This window comes from Protopterus annectens, chromosome 5.part0 (genome assembly GCF_019279795.1).
Source record: "Protopterus annectens isolate FY-2018-M chromosome 5.part0, PAN1.0, whole genome shotgun sequence".
Taxonomy (NCBI): Eukaryota; Metazoa; Chordata; order Ceratodontiformes; family Protopteridae; genus Protopterus; species Protopterus annectens.
In genome coordinates, this window is record NC_056735.1 from 47,795,334 (window position 1) to 47,814,627 (window position 19,294).

The following is a 19,294-nucleotide window of genomic DNA, read 5'->3' on the forward strand; positions in this document are numbered from 1 at the left end:
TTTTTGATTGTACAAGATGTTGCTATCCTTGACTACCTTTCTAATATCTAGCTGTGCCTGAATTGTTCAGAGACTAGTAATTAAGCAGTTCATTTGACTAGAACTAATGTTAAACCCATGCTTGAAGCAAAGTCTCCAACAAATAGGCAAGTACTAGCAAACTACTTGTCTTCTGAAAAGATCCTCCATTCTGATTTGTCATGTTTTCAACTCGCTGGTTTATCAAAACAGCTAAAATGTAGTGTGATCCCCATTACTTCCCTGAAGGACTTGAAGGTGTAGCACGTGTGCTGATTGTCAAAAGTGTAGGAGAAGTCTCTTGTTTTTTCAAGAAGCTGCATTTCAAAGTTAGTGTCTCTCTAGGTGTTTAATCTCCTGATGCCATATTAACAGTTTATAGGTGAATGGCAGTATTTAAGGGCAACTTGAATCCTCTAAGATGAGCTGCTGTGTAAAGCTATTAACTGATGTGCAGATGGCAGTATAGACTGCAAGGCTCATGAACTTGTAGAATCTATGTTGTACATCACTTCTCATGTTATCATGGTGCTCTGCCTTTTCTAGGCTGTTGCATACTTGTCACTGTGGACATAATTTTTCCCTACTCCTTTATGGAAGACTAAATCTCATGCCCCCCCCTCCCCAAAAGAGGGTGGTCTATTCTCAGTGGCAACATAAAATGTATGAAAATGGTCGGACCCTTTAAGTTTTACCAGCTGTGATCATTCCATTACTGCTCTTGAATGGAGAATTGGGCAGTTTCAATACTTGCCCGTCTGTGAATGTGCCCTTTCCTGCAAGTCCTATGCAGGTCAAGGACTCGTTCCTTAAATGGTTCTGATTACACTTTGTAGCTAGTGTATAGTATCTACTGATTACCTGCTGCAAAGGCTGTCTAGGTAATGGTAGTTTATACAGGAATAATCAATGGCATCCTTGTTTAGTTTTCTGAAGGCTTAAACTACTCGTGAGCCTGTCAGCTAATGCAGCAAAGATGCAACTGCCATCAAGACCTAGAACTGAGCTGCCTAAAACAATTGTGGGAGTGAGAACTTCAAGGTTTATATGACCTCAACTGTCACGAGGTCTGAAGTGGCCAATGGCAAGCATTAGCCAGGGAGCAAAGGCTCACTCTGCTATGGTAGCATGCTTTTTAGTTAACAGGCTGACTGGAAGCAGATGTTGGTGCTTCTGAGCATGTTTGACTATAGCATGTAATTTACAAATAGTCTGCCATTATGTAGGTTGTAAGTGTGTATACTCAAGTCCCCGACTTTAGAAATGGGGAAGGTTGCTTAATGCCTTACATTTGTCAGACTAAAACTCCATTGATCCTTTCACGTTTCAAAGATGGTCCCCTTGGTAGCTCCAAAACATGTCGTAACAAATTTTATGCTAATGGAGGTCCTAGTTTAGGTTTATGTTCTGGAATGCTTGAATTAAGATATGTAAAATTTAAAAGAAGCAAGCATGTTTAAAATTTAATGCCTTCTTTTCAGGAACCATGTCTATCAAGAAGATCCATGCCCGTGAAATTCTGGACTCTCGTGGTAATCCCACAGTGGAAGTTGACTTGTACACTGACAAAGGTGAGTTTGCATGAATCTTGTGTGGAGCACCATTGTCTTAAAACAGTTATTTACTGCTGCACTCCCAAGTACTTGCTACAGATGCAGTCTTTAACCTCTTGCTTCTCCCTCATATGATTCTATATCCACGTAACCCTAACTATCCGCACCCCTTGTTACTAACTTGTTTGTAAAGGGTATGCCATTCTATAGCTAAGGTCTCTAGTTTTTTTTTTTTTTTTTTTGTGCAGTAGAGTAATATTACTTTGTATTTGTTTCACGAAATGGTGCATAATCCGATGTGTTTTAGGGAGCCCTTTCTCCTGGCATTTGCCCAGACTATCCAACTAATTAAACATGTAGTAGCTCTCTAAATTTGACTCCTTGGTTGTCTCTTCAAACTGTACTCCTATACTGACCTAACCATAATGTTAAAATGTCCACTTCATGGCTGATAATGCATGATCAAACTTAATGCTTGATATTTTTTAAATAGGCTGCAAACTGAAAGCGTGGGAAGCTGAGAGTACTTAACTTGACAGTTGCTGGTAGTAAAATGGGTCACTGTGCCAATGTCATGATATAGTTGTGGAATAAGACTTGCTGAGCCAGAGAACTGTGCTTCACGTGCATTAATTGTAGAACAAGTGTGGAGAAACTGCAGTACCACACTAGGCAACTTGTGGTAAGCACACTTCAGCTGACTTATGTATAATGTAAAATTGCCTCCTGGATGGCACAAACTGTGGATGAAGTGTTTCAGACCGCTTTATGTCTCTTCTGGGTAGCTGTCCCTAGTGGTGCATCAACAGGCATCTATGAAGCCCTTGAGCTGCGAGATGGAGACAAGGCTCGGTACTTGGGTAAAAGTAAGCAAAGCAAGTTTAACTGTACTTGTCTAGTACATAGCGGGGTTGAGGACAAATGTCCACTCCATGGTCCTAATGACTCTTGACCATGGTGACCAGAGTTCAGTTAGAGGCTTAGCAGCATGGAGTGATCCAACTTTGCTGGATGGAAATAAGACACCATGTTGGGAGTGGCTGATCTAATGACAGGAATATCCTGGGGATTATCAGTTATGTAAACAAACACTCTGTTTTCCTTGCTGATAGTTTGGCATGCAGTGGCTGACACTTACATATTGACTACTTGGCTGACTATGACTGCATTTGAGTAGTAAGTGGGACACCTGGTTGAGGGGATGAATAACCCACAATCAGTAATAATTCTACTTTCCGAACAAGTGTTACAAAGGCAGTAGAGCACGTTAATCAAACAATTGCTCCAGCCCTTCTTGAGAAGGTGAGTCCATAACCTTTTCTACTCTTTTTAAGTATCTGGATGCTGGCCTGACATTGCTACATACCCTTTAGCAATTCAGTTGTAATGCTTTAAACTTGAATCCGATGGCTTATTCCATCATGTCATCTTTTCTTCCCACAGAAACTGAGTGCTGTGGAACAGGCTGAGATAGACAAGGTCATGCTAGAACTTGATGGAACAGAAAATAAATGTAAGAATTTTTCTGCATGCAAGTTATTGAGCTTTTTTGGTTGGTTTGTATACTAAAAATCCTACATTTGTTCATAGCAAAATTTGGTGCAAATGCTATTCTGGGAGTTCTTTGGCTGTTTGCAAAGCTGGTGCTGCTGAGAAAGGTGTCCTACTCTACCACCATATTGCTGACTTGGCTGGGAATGAAGACCTTGTACTTCCTGTTCCCATAAGTGTTGCATAAGTACATCTTGGTTGTAATTTTGTATATAGCTAAACCGTGTGTTTTCTGGGGTCTGTTACTAGAATGTCTTTTCAAAGGTTCCTGTATGAAATGAGGGTATGTAGAACTTGATGGGGAGTTGCAAGCAGTTTCAGGACAGGGAGGTGGGTGGTGCTTGGAGGTATCTCTGTCCATTTGTCAAGAATGACAGCTACTTCAAATAACCTGTTTCAACTGTAGGACAAAAAGGATGGGTCAGAATTCAAGGATTGCTTTGTATATTGTAGTATTGGGCAGTAAGGGGTCAGAAGGCAGGGATTGCTTTGTATATGGTATTATTGGGCAGTAAGGGGACCTGATGGATAGTCCACTCTCTCTTTGACAGAGAATCATCAGGCAGTGTAACAAGGTTGGGTAAAATGAAGATACCAGACTAAACTCCAAATTGAAAGAGCAGGTGCTTGGTTTTAGGCCTAGGAGGGGTTCATTTAACTGGTGCAGGACTGCGCCAGACCCTTTCATGCAGAAGTAATCCATATCCAGCTTAATAAATGGATGACCAGGAATGGGCCTCTTTCACTCCATCTTTAGTGTGGAAGGGTTAAGAGGACTGCTTGTGACATTTCACAGGCAATTGCCTTGATCTTAGAGAGGGTTTGGGATTAGTTGACCATCTGGGAGTATTTGTTCATTCATGCTATCTACAAGTGAGAAGTATGGGGAATGGGGGGCATCCTCATGTGGTTCTTCCCCTACAATTGGTAGAAATTGGGAATGCTACTAAGAAGGTAGCAGAAGGGAGAAGCTGCATTATTCTAACTGGTTAGAAAGGAAACCATTTTCGTACATATCAGAAAAGAGGTTGGCTATGTTATGCAATGAGATTACAAGACTGGGAAGTGGAGGATCTGTAGCTTTCCCCCATGTTAAAAGGGGGGTGACCTTGGAGTGGGTCAGTAGCAGTCTTGGAGTTCCAATAAATACAGACCTAGAAGAGATGAATCTGTCTGATCCTGGAATGGGACTTGAAGGGTGGGAGATAGTTAACATTGAAGCGGACTGCTGCAGGGTTAGAACTAGCAAGTATTCCAGTGGATTCTCCTGAGTCCAATAGTTCATGTTGAGTCAGTGTTAACCTGTCTTGTAATGTTACAAACATAACCTCTCCTTAAATGGAGAGTTGGAGGTCACAATGTAAATTACCCAAACTACTGCAGATCTCTGAATCTGTCTCAAATGGAGGATTGGGGGAGGTCCGCTTCAAGTGGCTAAAGATGGGGAAATAACTGAATATATAAATTGACTGCAGACTTCTAAGTTAACCAGTTGTAGCTGTGGTGGCTGTCTCTACTGAGTTGAAAAAGGCACCAGAAAAGTGCATTGGATGGGGAACTCCAGACTTCCCACTAGAAGAACATTGCACTGATAAACACCTTTGTAGACTCTTACCTCTGCAGGAAGGACAGAAGTGAGAGGGCAGTGGTAGCAATTGCCCTACTAAAAGCACTCCAGATGAGTTAGGAGAGGGAATTTAAGGCAGTGGGGGGCTTAATTTCATTTAGAGACTAACACTCCCTGTAACTGTTTTGTAGGCCTTTAATGTAATCAATGGAGGTTCCCATGCTGGCAACAAGTTAGCTATGCAGGAGTTCATGATCCTACCAGTAGGAGCATCCAGCTTTAAGGAAGCCATGCGCATTGGTGCAGAGGTCTACCACAACCTGAAGAATGTAATCAAGGAGAAGTATGGAAAGGATGCCACTAATGTTGGTGACGAGGGTGGCTTTGCACCCAACATCTTGGAAAATAATGAAGGTACAATAAGTGAACTGCTCTGATTATATTTCACTTCTGATTGGAATATCTGAAGGGGCTGCATTAGGCTTAAAACTAGGTCTTGGGAAATTAAGGTTGTGCTGGGACTTGATGATATCCAGTGCTGACTGTCACTACTTGTGTCTTGTTTCCTGGGGACAGGTGCACATCATGCAACACAGACTATATACGAATATGGTAACTGGCACAGGCTATATACTAATATGGTAACTGGCACAGGCTATATACTTATATGGTAACTGACACAGACTGTATACTAATATAGTAACTGACACAGGCTATATACTAATATGGTAACTGACACAGACTATATACTAATATGGTAACTGGCACAGACTATATACTAATATGGTAACTGACACAGGCTATATACTAATATGGTAACTGGCACAGGCTATATACTAATATGGAAACTGACACAGGCTATATACTAATATGGTAACTGACACAGGCTATATACTAATATGGTAACTGACACAGGCTATATACTAATATGGTAACTGACACAGGCTATATACTAATATGGTAACTGACACAGGCTATATACTAATATGGTAACTGGCACAGACTATATACTAATATGGTAACTGACACAGGCTATATACTAATATGGTAACTGACACAGGCTATATACTAATATGGTAACTGGCACAGGCTATATACTAATATGGTAACTGGCAAATGACTCTAATTTCATATTAATTTGGCACACTTGTACTATAAATGCAGTCTTTGCCTATATAACTAGATAATTCAACTGGGATTCTTTACATTGCTAGCCTAATGCAATGTAGATGCACTCTGACATAACAATTGCTGCGTAAGTGTAACTCCTTTTTAATGCATCCTTTTTACTGAGCCTTCTGAGGAGTTTGGCTACAGGGATACGTGTACTTAAATTGTGCTGTGATGTTTCAATTTGGGAGAACATTGTAAATTGCACTTGCATGAAAGTTCCTTGGTGTTCAGGTTAGAAAAGTTTTCTAATGAGTCTGAACAAAATTCTACCTTTTCTTTGTACCCCTCCACTGAATGTTTGGCATGTGAACTGGCAAGTTGCAAACCAACTCATGCTGGGCTAAAGCCCTGAATATCTTCTGGATTAAGATGGGGGAATAAGTGCGTTTTTAATCTTATGAAGTGACCTGTTGGAATATGTTTCATACCAACGTGGGATTAATTTTCTTGCACAACTGTTTTCAACTCTGGAGCTCTTAAAATCTGCTATTGAGATGGCTGGCTACCCTGACAAGATAGTGATTGGCATGGATGTAGCTGCTTCAGAATTCTACCGCAGTGGCAAGTATGACCTGGACTTAAGTCACCTGATGACCCCAGCCGTTACATTACTGGAGAGCAGCTAAGCAACATCTACAAAGGCTTCATTGATGGTTACCCAGGTAATTGTTGAGGTTGCCCCAAAAAGGTAAGTTTGACTAGGTAAGGCATCTATGGTGTTGCAAGACTAATCTGTAAGTCTTGCCAACCACTTCTGCAGTATGGTGCTACTGCAGCAGAAGGCCAAAATGGCCAGGAACTGTGCACCTAACTCTTCTGGGCATGCTGTGTGTTTACAGCCTTACCTCTCCCCAAATCTATGATGGGATACATCTGTAATGTGGTAGCATTGCTGGCAGCCATTTTGACTTCTCCCTCTGCATTAAGGGACAGAATGGTCAAAACAGAAGCTTGGCTCTAAAATCAAGCTTTCTTCAAGCTGGCAATGTACTGGGTTTTACCTATGCTTGGATTTGGCAGGGATTGAAACTGAACTGTTAGAGGAATTCAAGATGGTCTTTAATCTTATCTATTGGTAAATCCTAGTTGTCTCCATTGAAGACCCCTTTGACCAAGATGACTGGGGAAACTGGAAATCACTGACTTGTAGTGTGAATATCCAGATTGTAGGGAATTACCTGACAGTCACCAACCCAAAGAGGATTCAGAAGGCTGTGGATGAGAAGGCCTGCAACTGTTTACTATTGAAGGTCAACCAAACTGGATCAGTCACAAAAGGCATTCAGGCGTAAGTCAACCGTCATTTTGAACACTAGTACTAAGCCTTGTATATCTTTGGGTGATCTTGGTTGTATACTTTCCTGTATCAGGTGGCCAGAAATGGGATCTCTGCATGTAGGTAGAGGATTTAAGCTGCAGCTTTGACTTGTATTTTTCTTGTAGCTGTAAGTCGGCCAGCAGAATGGATGGGGAGTCATGGTTAGTCATCGGTCAGGGGAGACTGAGGACACTTTCATTGCTGACTTGGTAGTGGGTCTATGCACTGGACAGGTGAGTTATAAAGAACTTGTGATGTGTCCAACCTGTAGGACTTGGTAGATATAATGCTTGAAATACTATGCCTGATAGTAAAGCGAACTACCTTTTTGTCATGTTGTAACTGTCTGAAAATGGGGGGGTCTACTTCATGTTGTCATAAGCTGACAATATCGAAAGTGAAGAACATCATGCAAGTAAATGAAAATCTCCATAAGGGGAGACTTCCTTTTACCTCAATGTAGTGCGGTCTCGGAGTTGGTATATTTAAGTAGGGGGGTGTGGGGGTGCAGGGGGGCTTGTCACCCTGCCTACGCCATTTAGTTTAAAACATTTTTTTATGTTATTTGTTTTACTTAATCGATAAAGTTCAACCTTTATTGATTCGATTAAGTAAACTTTCGATAATGTGATATGGATGCGAAAATGGCTGGGGATCTGTCTTGCTGAAGTTTGCTTGACAGTTGAGTCCTGAATGTGGTGATTCCATGCCTAAAACTTTAGGTTAGCAGTTCATAAGTGCTCATTTCATCCACTGATCCTACAACATGGGCTAAATATGAAGTGCATGTTTTCCTGTTGCAAAGACTATCTCAATGTTTTGTACGTGGGGTGAAGTGTACATATAATCTAGTTTTCTAACTCTTATTCTAGATCAAAACTGGTGCTCCCTGCAGATCTGAATGTCTAGCAAAATACAACCAGCTGCTGAGGTATGTAAAACCTTTTTTTGACAGCTTTTATAATTTGTCAACTTTGCTGGATGGGTGGGGAACTTAAGGCATCAACTGTAGTGCTACTGTTACATCTGTAAAAGTCTGAAAGGTGTTAATGACCACAGAATCCTTCAGCTTTGCTCATGACTGGGGCCCCAATAAGGCTGTGTCTTTTCCTCCTCAGTGCCGTCCATGATATTCACCCCTATTTTGGGTCCGACCTCAGCACCACTGACTTCGGTGCTGTCCTTGGATTTCACATTGGCTCCGATGACTGTACCTGCTTCGGCACCATCCCCAGCAATGGTGCCGACAGGTCTTCTGCTCCAAAACTCGAATACCTGCCAAGGACAAGATACTTCCACTCTGGTGCATATGGTCTCAGTTCCGACAGTAGTGTTTTCCCTGTCAGCACCATCCACCCTTGCTGCATCAGATCCGGTGGAACTGATGCTCTCCCAAAGCAGTGCATGGACCATCTGTACCTTGGTATCTAGCCTGGCACCTATTTTCTCGCTGATGCTGTCTATGTCCATGGCTCTGGCTTCCAGTTCTCAGAGCTCCGCACTTAGAGGTGGGCTCCTCACGACGAGGTGTGACCCTGGTTCTGAGGTTGTCCCTCCCGGTTCCGAACTCCCATCCCTCCACAGGTGGGCCTGCTGTACAGGTGGTGGACTCATAGTCAGCACCAATGACATCAGTATCAGAACCCTCCCTTAGCATGCACCTCTCCCAACCCTCTATTTTGGGACTCTGGGCACAGGAGTCATAAGAACCCTCTTTGAAGGGAACCCCTTCTCCGGAGTCCTCAGACGATCCCACTGGGGAGCCATCCTGGAAGAAATAATGCAAGAGGAAGCACCTTGTTTCACCGGAGGAATCTATTACCGAAGACACTGATTGTGATGAGGGGGAAGTGTCCCCATGGTCTTCCCTAGATGACAACTCATTCGGAGACTTTCTTGAAATCCTCAAGCAGCGGGGAGACTGGAAGTCTTATAACCCTTCTGAAGAATCTGTGTTCCTGCAGGCCTTCTGTGCCCGGCCATCTACTTCTTGGGTGACTCCAGCAGATGACCCTGTTAAAGTCATTGTACAGCGTGCCTGGAAGGCCCTGGACAATATAGAACCTGTCCCTCAGAGGCCAGATCTACACCTGAAGACCAGCCCCACTGGTTCTAGCAGTTGACAGTTGATTCTATGGTCATGCAGTGACCACCAAGAGGAAACTGGCAGAAGATAGTTCCACCGTCCATCCTCCAAACAGTGTGTCTGACCATGGACAGACTAGGGAAATGGACCTATGCTTCAGCGACATTTGCCATTTGCTTGCTGTACTACCTGGCACACTTTACTCGCCTCCAAAGAGACCTAATTTCTGAAATGTCTCTCTTTGGTGGGGTACTACCTGATGAAGTACATGATACTATCACCTTGCAGCTAGCTACCCTTGAATCCACCTCTAACTCCTCGATGCAATATCTCACTCCACCAAGGGGGCAGCTCAAGCTGTCGCATCAGTCGTCAGGCATAATGCTTGGATGTGGTTGTGTGACTTCACAGACCCCTTTAAATCTTCCTTTGTCAATGCACCTGTTGACAAATCTGCACTTTCGTACTTTGGGTCCAAAGACACACTTGCACGTAGTGAGAGACTGAAAGACCTTGTCTGCTGTGGGCATATGTCTTTTCAACCCCCAGAGGTCCTACTCCAGGAATCAGAAGGGAGGAAAAATGTGGTTCAAGAAACCCCAAGGACCTTTACGTGACACTCGTGAACAATTCCTCCTCTGGGGCAGAGGGGGCAACTTGTATGGAAGACATCCCTTTCAGGCTAGAATGGATCTGTGTAACCAGGGAGCTAGAGATTCTTTCTCCGGCAGACCCTACCAGTGCTCCTGAGCAGCAGCCCAATTGCTTTCCTCTGGAAGCAATTGGGGTCGTTTTTCTCTGTATCTACCAGCCTGGCATCTTATTACTATCAATGTTTTGGTGCAGAGAATAATATCCAGAGGCTACCAAATACCATTCAATTTAACTCCCATCCCCAATGTACCACCCAATCAGAGGGAATTAGCAGCCTTAGAAATAGAAAAGCTGCTAGGGAAAAGAGTCGTCCAACCAGTACCACCCGATCAGACAGGATCCAGGTTTTACTCAAGGTTCTTTTTAGTGCTAAAGACAGGGGACTGGAGACCAATCCTGGATCTCAGCCTATTGAACAAATTTATCAAACTTCAAAGTTTCTGGATGGTCATGATACAGTCCATTCTTCACTTCCTAGGGAGGGATAACTGGATGTGCTGTATAGACATCTAGGATGCATGCTACAACAAAGATGGATCACCACTCCTGACTGGGAGCCAATCACTACCAGTTCAGGGCACTGCCATTCGGTCTCTCGACAGCCCCTCGAGTGTTCACCAAATGTATGGCAGTTGTAGTAGCGCATCTTTGACTACAAGGATTTCAGGTGTTTCCCTATCTAGAAGATTGGCTCCTTACCACTCCGACCAGGAATCTTACACTTGTCTCGCTCTCCGCTTGGGGATTACAATCGAGGACAAATCTCAATGTCTCCAACAAAGACACTGGAATTCATTGGAGCAGTCTTCGACACAACATCCTGTCAAGCTTCTCATCCCCCCTCACAGGCTTTTGAACATAACACACCAAATCCAAGAACTCCTTCTCAGACCTGTGTACCAGCATGTCTTGTACTGCACTCTTGGGCTCCATGGCAGCTGCCATTACATTGGTACCACTGGTGAGACTGCACATAAGAATCCTACAGTGGCTCCTTTCTGCACAATGGTCGCTGCTAATTTACTCACTCTACCACTTTACCGTTGCAAGTAAGAAATGTTATGGTGTATGAACCCACAAATGAATCTTTGGTGTTGAACATTCTGTCTTCCACAGCCATGGTGACCACATATGTTCCCCTATTAGGGTGGGGCATTTACAGGGAAAGACTGTCCAAGGCACCTGGTCCCACATGGAGGCTAATTTGCCCATAAATGTCCTGGAACTGAGGACAGTTCTAGCATTGCAAGAGTCATTCCATGCATCCCTACCCTCTTGGACCATTGCAATTCAGACATGTCAGTCGTCTGCTTTATCAAGCAAGGTGGGACCAGGTCTTACCCCTTGTGTGGGGAAGTCATGGGGATTTGGCACTGGGCGATAGCATCCAACTGCTTCCTTATAACACACTCCTGGGAGTTCCAACCTTATTTTGGGCAATCTGAGCATGGCTATCCTGATGCCTCATGAGTAGTCCCTCAACCCTGTAACAGCGGATTGGATCTTCCAACGCTGGGGCAAGCCTTGCTGCGACCTGTTTGCATCCCCCATAAACTACAAATGCAGAAGCTACTTTGCCTTGATTCCCCCTCTGGGGGAACCACTGAGGGATGCTCTAATACACGATTGGCCCCCAGGTCTTCCCTATGGCCTCCTCTAATTCACAGTCTGTGGATCCTGGATCATTCCCAAGACCTGTTATCTCATCCTCTGACTGATTCATCCACACCTGCACAGTCTCAAGCTCACAGTTTGGTTCCTTCACTTCCAGTGATTGCCAGGCTGCCTGACATCCCATCTTCTGTTTGTGAAATTCTTCTGGCTTCACACAAACCTTCCACTAGATAAGTTTATTTTAGTAAATGGACTAGGGTCTCTATTTTGGCCAAAGATCAGAACTTAGACCCTTTCTCTATGCCTATTCAAAAGCTCGTACAATACCAGACTACTGTTTTGCATGCAGGAGCCTCAGATTCTATCACTATGTTTAGCAGCTATCGTCAATTTTCATAATCTTGATAATTCTTCAGTTATGTCACACTGTCTATGCAACTCCTTTTTGAAAGGAGTATTAACCTTCAGTCAAGCTTCCCTTAGAACCCTGGGACTTTATTTTGGTACTTCAGTCTTTTCACAGGTTCTCCTTTCAAGCCTTTTGATTCATGTGATTTAAAATTTTTGTCATGGAAAACCTTCTAGTAGCATTTACCTCCGCAAGAAGAGTATCTGAGCTGCAGGCCTTGAGTGTCAAGAGACCTTACTTGATATTCCACATGGATATGGTGTCCCTTTGTACTGACCCCTTTTCTTGCCCAAGGTCACTTCTGGCTTTTCCATTAACCAATCTATTGACCTGCCGGTTTTCTTCCCTCATTCTAACAGAGGGGGGTACCTTTTGCACACCCTTGATGTGCATCACCAGCTTTGTTGTTATTTGGACAGGACTAGATCTTTCAGGTAAACAGATCAATTGTTTGTGGCCTTTGCACAAGAGCAAAAGGCAGACAACAGCAAATGTATCAGTTTTAAGCATGTGTTAGTTAAACCAATAGCTTTTTACAATTTGTAATTTTATAATAGCACCAGAAATAGCAGAATCTCCAGCAAAACAAGTATACAGAAGTAATATTACTAATAAAGTTGTACCGAGTACATGATGCCACCAAAAAAAAGGTAATTTCTCTTGTCCAGAGGGAGAAAAATGTTATGTTAAAAACCTTTCCTTAGACCAGTGTGTCAAGGTCTGGAAAATAGCCAGAAGTCAAGCATGCATTCAACTTTCACAATGTAAAGCAAAGGTATCTATGAAACAATACTGCAATAAAAAGCTGCACACTACAAGGGGAAAGGGCACTCTCAATTTTACACTGTGTATTAATGATTCAGTAATTTTTGGGAGACAACCTTGCCTTTTTGTCAGAACTTTTAAAATGTCACTAAATTTGTAAACTTGACTAAATGAACTTTACAGTGTTTGTATATATAAATGCAAAAAAATTCAGTGCAAATAAAATTGTCTAGTAATGAATATGTGTAGAAAATCATGTTTAAAATGGATCCCACGTACTAACTGGAATGAAATGCATGGATAGCAAACTGTCTGCACAAATATATACTGTTGTACAGGATAAAATCACATACAAGTTCAAAAGTAATGTGTTAAGTTGTTTTTACCACCACTAGTTTTGGACCACCATTCTTATCTGTATTAGTTACCCCAGATAGAGGGAAATTATACTGATTTACAAAACATAACTCAGAAATTAAACATTGCATTAATACAGCTAATGGACTGGTGTGTGTGGTCAGCACTCCCCAGTATACGAACCATGTTTATTTTAACAATATTCTGTAAAATCTGTGCAAATGGACAGTTTTACCATCTAGTTTTAGAATGTTCACAGAGATAGGCCTACAGTTTGTATGTATTGCAACAAATTATTAGCATTTACTAAACCATACCCTTTGGTAGATTGTCTCAACAACCTTACCCATTTAATATGGTATAATGACACATGTTTACTCCAGAAAACAAGGTTGTAATGCCTTTGCAATAAAATCCACAAGCATTGTCAATGATCCACTATCTGTCTGCCTGGGATGACATGATTGACAGACCACTATGCTTTGCCAGAGATGGCCTGCATCTGTCATCCCTGGGCTTCTGGATACTGGCCAAGGCTCTTGCCAGTCCTATAGTGCCTTTTTTGGTGGGGTTCCAAAGACTAAATTATCACAGTAACGGCTACAAATACAATCTGAGGGTCATGCTGCTCAACACTAGAGGTCTAAATCTCAAAATGCACTTGCTCGAAGCACTCCTTAAAATTGAAAACATTGACATTTGTGCTGTAGCAGAGACCTGGTTCAAAGCAGCAGAAAGCACCCCTGCACTTCCAGGCTATATCTCATTCCACACCTTTTGGCCCCAGAACTTGGACCGAAGCTCCAAAGGTGGTGGTGTTTCCATATTCATAAAGGATGCACACACCTCCAGTCTGGTAGCCCAACATAATGCATCAGAGATACTTCAGGTGCAGCTAACATTGGGTAAGACAGTGATTCAGGTCTTAGCCGGCTATAGGTCCCCAACCATGTCCCAAGATGCGCATTCCATGTTCCTAAGCAACCTGGAGAATATTAGGGTTCAACCTAACACTCATAATGGATGACTTCAACTACCCCTCCATTAACTGGGAAAACTACTCATGTACCAATGCCCTTGCCCAACATTTCCTGGAATTCATTCATTCCAATGCCCTGGACCAGCTCTTTCTTACCCCCCACTAGAGGTAGCAGCATACTTGACCTGGTCATTAACATAGGCAACTGTTGCTCTACAGCAGTAATCAACTCCTCCCTGATAAGATCTGACCACAAACTAGTCACTTTGGAAAGCCACATCCCCCCCCCCCCGCTGCAAATGTAACCACTATGAAAAACTTCTCCAAAGCTAACTTTGGGCTCCTCAAAACAGAAGTGGCTAACTTCACGGCACCCATGCAAATGGAGAATAGTTGCATGACCGCCGAATCATACACCAATGCACAGTATGAACACGTACACATGCATGGATCTCGTCATACCCAATAGAACCAAGATGCTCTCCTCCAAAAGAAGGAAGCCAATCTGGTGGTCCCCTGCCATAAACAAACTCTACAGCAGAAGGAGGAAACTGATGCAGAATAAGGTGAAGTCTCAAGACTGGAAAAACTCCCGTATCAGCCTCAAACAAAAAGGTGAGATCCCTCATCAAATCCCCTAAAGTTAACTATGAAAACAGAATTGCAGCAGATAGTAAAGACAACCACAAGGCCTTCTATAATTCTGTATAGAATCTTCACAGCAATACCCAGATTTGCTCTAAACTTCTGCACAATGGTACCTGCTATACTAAGCCAACGATATTGCCAATATACTGGCTGACAGATTCACTGCCAACTTTAACCCCCCAAAGGACCAATCACAATACCAGTAGATTGCCAGGCACTCAGTATTACTGCTGCACAGGTTAAAACAGCACTGTCCAAGGCCAGTAATTCAGTTTCTTTGAGACCTGACAATATCCCTGGCTGTGTTCTACATGAACTACAGAGTTAACTCACACCTCACCTGTGTGCCCCATTCAGTCACAGCCTCACCTCAGGCATTGTCCTTACCGAATGGTGCACTGCTACATTCAACTCTCTCCACAAAGGAGGAGCAACTACAGACACTGGCAGCTATCACCCCATTAGCCTGACAAGTCTGATATGCAAAGCTATGGAACACATCATTGTGGACCTAATAAACAAGGATATAGGGAATCTCCAAACTCTGGATCCCACACAATTTGGTTTTGTGAAGGGTAGATCATGCCTGCTCAACCTGGTTGACTTCTTTGAGTCAGTCATCAGAGCTGTGGATGAAGGCAAGGTAATTTATACAGCCTTCTTTGATCTGGCCAAGGCCTTTGATACCATTCCCCACCCAGGAATCATAGAAAAACTCCCTAAGCTAGACATCAACCTCTATATCACTAGATGGGTTGCAAACTGGCTCACAGATAAAACCCACAGTGTGAAAGCAGTTGACTCCAAGTCAGACTGCAGACCAGTCATGAGTGGAATCCCACAGAGTTCAGTCCTGGGGCCTCTCCTGTTTGGTATCTACTTCTCTGAAGTCCAGGCCATCACGAAAGGGACTCTGGATGACAAAGTTCACAGACAATTGCAAGTTGGGAGTTATTAACTTCCCAAGTGATGTTGACATCCTACAGAAAGGCCTCACTGAGACCAACGACTGGTGTCAGAACCAAAAAATGTGTCGTCATCCCCTTTGGGAAAAACCCGGTTCCCATGAATTACCACATCAATGGTTGTCCACTGAACACAGAAGGTGTTATAAGAGATCTGGGAACACAGGTTGACAGCAGCCTCTCTTTTGACCACCACATTGCCACTGTGGTCAAAGTCATTCCATGTGGCACATCTCATTACTAAGGGTTTTGCATCCCGGAAGAAAGAGGTCATTGTCTCCCTCTACTCTTCCCTCATTAGGCCAATCATCAAGTAGAATGCCCAATTTGGCATGTACCTCATTAGACACCTGCAACAACTGGAGAGGCCACAAAAGTACCTCACAAAGAGGATCCTAGTCCTTAAACATATATTGACAGACTCAAAAACCTCCAACTATTCTGTTTCATATCGCTTACTTAGAGGCGATCTCTGCTTGACTTACAAAGCCATGTCTGACCCAATTCTGTTAGAAATGCTACATCTAAAGAAATCCCAATCCCTCTGCACCACACACTCCAGAGACATCAACCTCATTACCACAATCAACAGAACATGCTGGAGGGACAGGTTCATAACCCAGAGACTGCTGATGCTATGGAATAGACTTCCCATACATGTCAAACAAAGCACCTCACTGGCCCTGTTCAAGAGAAATCTTGATGAGTGGATGGGAAACAGAAAATTCACCCCAGGGATCACTCCAGTGGCTGTACTAGACAGAGGCACTGGGAACTAAGGTCGAGTGGCATGATGCCAGGATTAATCCTATGGGCTAGGCTTGTAAAGGCTCCAGGGCCATTAGCCTAGTACACACCTATGATCCTATTAATGTAGGAGTTTCACTAGAATCACTGTATAGAGTCATAAATGAAAGTAAACAGCTAATTGAGCAATTGCAAAAGGTTAATAGAACAATCCTAAGTCATGAATTAAATTCTGTAACTGTAAAAAATAAGCTAATCAAGTTAGCAGAAAAACATTAAAGTAAATGCAGCTCATAATAAGTTGGTCATTTTTACAGGATGGCCTTCAAAAGGAAAAAGTTGTTAGACTGGATTATACATCCAGTTCTGGTAGTAATGTTTGCTATTGTTATATTTACTAAATGGAACTGTATTTTAACTTGTATCAAAAGAAAACTAAAGGTTTTGTTTCCTGTAAACTGTGATGAAAATTATGATCTGACCAAAGAATATATATCACTGTAAACTGTTTGTGTTTTAAAACAAAAAGGGACAACTGTTTTATATATATATATATATATATATATATATATATATATATATATATATATATATATATATATATATAAATATATATAATAGACACTTATAATAGTGCATGTACACTTCTGCTTGTTAGAATATATATAGTAAAATACAGACATTTAAAAGCCTGTACATTTCTGCTTGCTAGCATATATGCACAAAAGAGATAGACTTTTCTTAGTCAGAAATATGCAGTTTGGCATCCTACTCTGTAATACAAATGTTCTGTGCCTGGTACAAGTTTCAAGGAGAATTGCAGATAAGAAACCCAGGTGCAGGAATGAATAACTCCCTACCGGTCAGAGACACTTTCCTAACAGGAATGACTCCCTAAAAGTTTAAGCTTGTCATATAATTCACTTTGAAACAGAACACAATGAACAGACTGCATGACATCAGGCAATTAACATCAAAAGACTGCTTTCATAAAAAGTGTATAAAAAAGAACAGTGACTGAATGGTGGGGTAGGTCTGATTTTTGTTAGATGTGGCACATGGAGGAACACATTTGTTCTGAGGTAAATGGAAAATAAAAAGCTATTGTTCATACATGCACTGAAAAACTAAACCTGGTACATTTAAAGCTGTAAACTGTAACAGTATCATACATGTTGTCTGTTACATAGATAAGTTATTTTATTAGTAACTGCGCAAAAGCTAATAGAGTACTAAAAAAGTTAATAGTCTGCAAAGTTCAGTGCATTAATCAGCCTTTGCTTCCAGCAGCATCAGCAATGTCATAAATAACTTTTCATTACCTATAGTAAGTTACTGTCTGTCCCTGGACCCTACCCCAGATAAAGTACATTTACCTTCCTTGGAGTGCCTCAGATCTCCATCTACTTTTTCCTGCTTGTTCTTTCAGGAGCCTAACCAAAGAAGACATGGAGGGACTGGTGAAGATCCTCTTAGTGCAGGGACAGATTGGAGTTCCATTGGCGCCTACCCCTCCAGGTCAGGAGATCCAAATGTCTTCAACTCCTCCTTTACAGGTTCCTCCTCTGACTACCACTTTAGTGTCAGAGTCCCTGGATCCAAGTTGTCTGGATCTGTCAGTTTCAGATCTGAATATATCCTTATCCTCTGATGTGAAGTTATCCCTGAGAGCTGCAGTTTTCGGGATCCGAAGAGCTCCTGGAGTCGTAGTCTGCCTGTCAGATCCGAGGTGTTGCATTTGACTGAAATTTACAGAGCCACCTTAGAGGATCGGCACTGGAAATCTTGGCTCCGGATTCCATCTCTGAGGTCTTGCACTTGGAGTGGGAAGGGGCTACGATTGAAAAGCATGTCTTCTCTGGTCCAATCTCCTCTTCTTCTCTGGGCTGTTTGGCCTTTGAGGCTGCTGAGAGGGTCTTTTCTGCTCCAGCAATTCTGATGAAACCTTCCATCTCAGATCCAAAGTCTTCCACCATGATGACCCAGCACTGATAGCCTCACCATCTTATTCCACTGGGACATCCAGTAGAAAAGTCCCAGGCAACCACTCAAGGAATTGTAGTTTCCTCTTCAGATACCTCCCCAGAGCATTCCATTAAGGAGTTCCACAGAAGGAGGACATGCAAGAGGAAGCACATTGATTCCCTGGAGGAATTCATTACCAAGGATATGGATTTTGAGGGTGAAGGGTCCCCACGGTCACCTCCTGAAGATGTCTCATTTGGAGACATCCTGAAAATCCTTAGGTGACTGGATGCCCAGTTACTGGGTAGAGTGACTCAACCTGCTGCCATCATGGTGGACGTAGAAGGATCCAGACACCACAGAACCCATTCCTTGGAGACTGGATAGGATAATGGCACTACCTGTAGACAGGCAGTTCTGGAGTAAGGGAGTTCCTGTAGGGCCATGGTCATTGCAGTGGCCACCATGAAGGAACTAGCTGAAGAAAGTTCCACTGTCCATCCTCCCAACAGGGAGTCACAGGCAATGGACAGATTTGGGAAGCATATATATGTCACATCCACTTTTGCACTGAGGTCTCAGTTGCTTGGCACATTTTACCAGATTAGATGGATTTGATTAAGGAGTTATCAAATACCCTTTTGGGTGCTGTTTCTGAAGAAGTTCAGGTCTCTCTAACTTCTCAGCTAGCTACACTTCAGGCCATACCCATTTATTCCATGAGGTTGATCTCAAACATAGCAGAGGGAACCTCAAGAGCAGTGGGTTTAAGCATTTCCATAAGTAGACATATTTGGATGCACCTTTGTGAGTTTGTGGAGCCTTTCAAATCCTCTTTCATCAATGCCCCTTTTGATGGAACATCTTTATTTGGCCCCAAGGTAAAGGGTACTCTATCCAGGTGTGAGAAGGATGGAAAGACTGT

The 19,294-nt window shown here is 42.7% G+C and overlaps 1 pseudogene; it reads left to right on the forward strand.

Moving 5' to 3' along the window:
* The first annotated feature begins 2,301 nt into the window (after window positions 1–2,301).
* LOC122802114 overlaps window positions 2,302–19,294 on the forward strand; it is a 58,048-nt pseudogene continuing 41,055 nt past the window's right edge.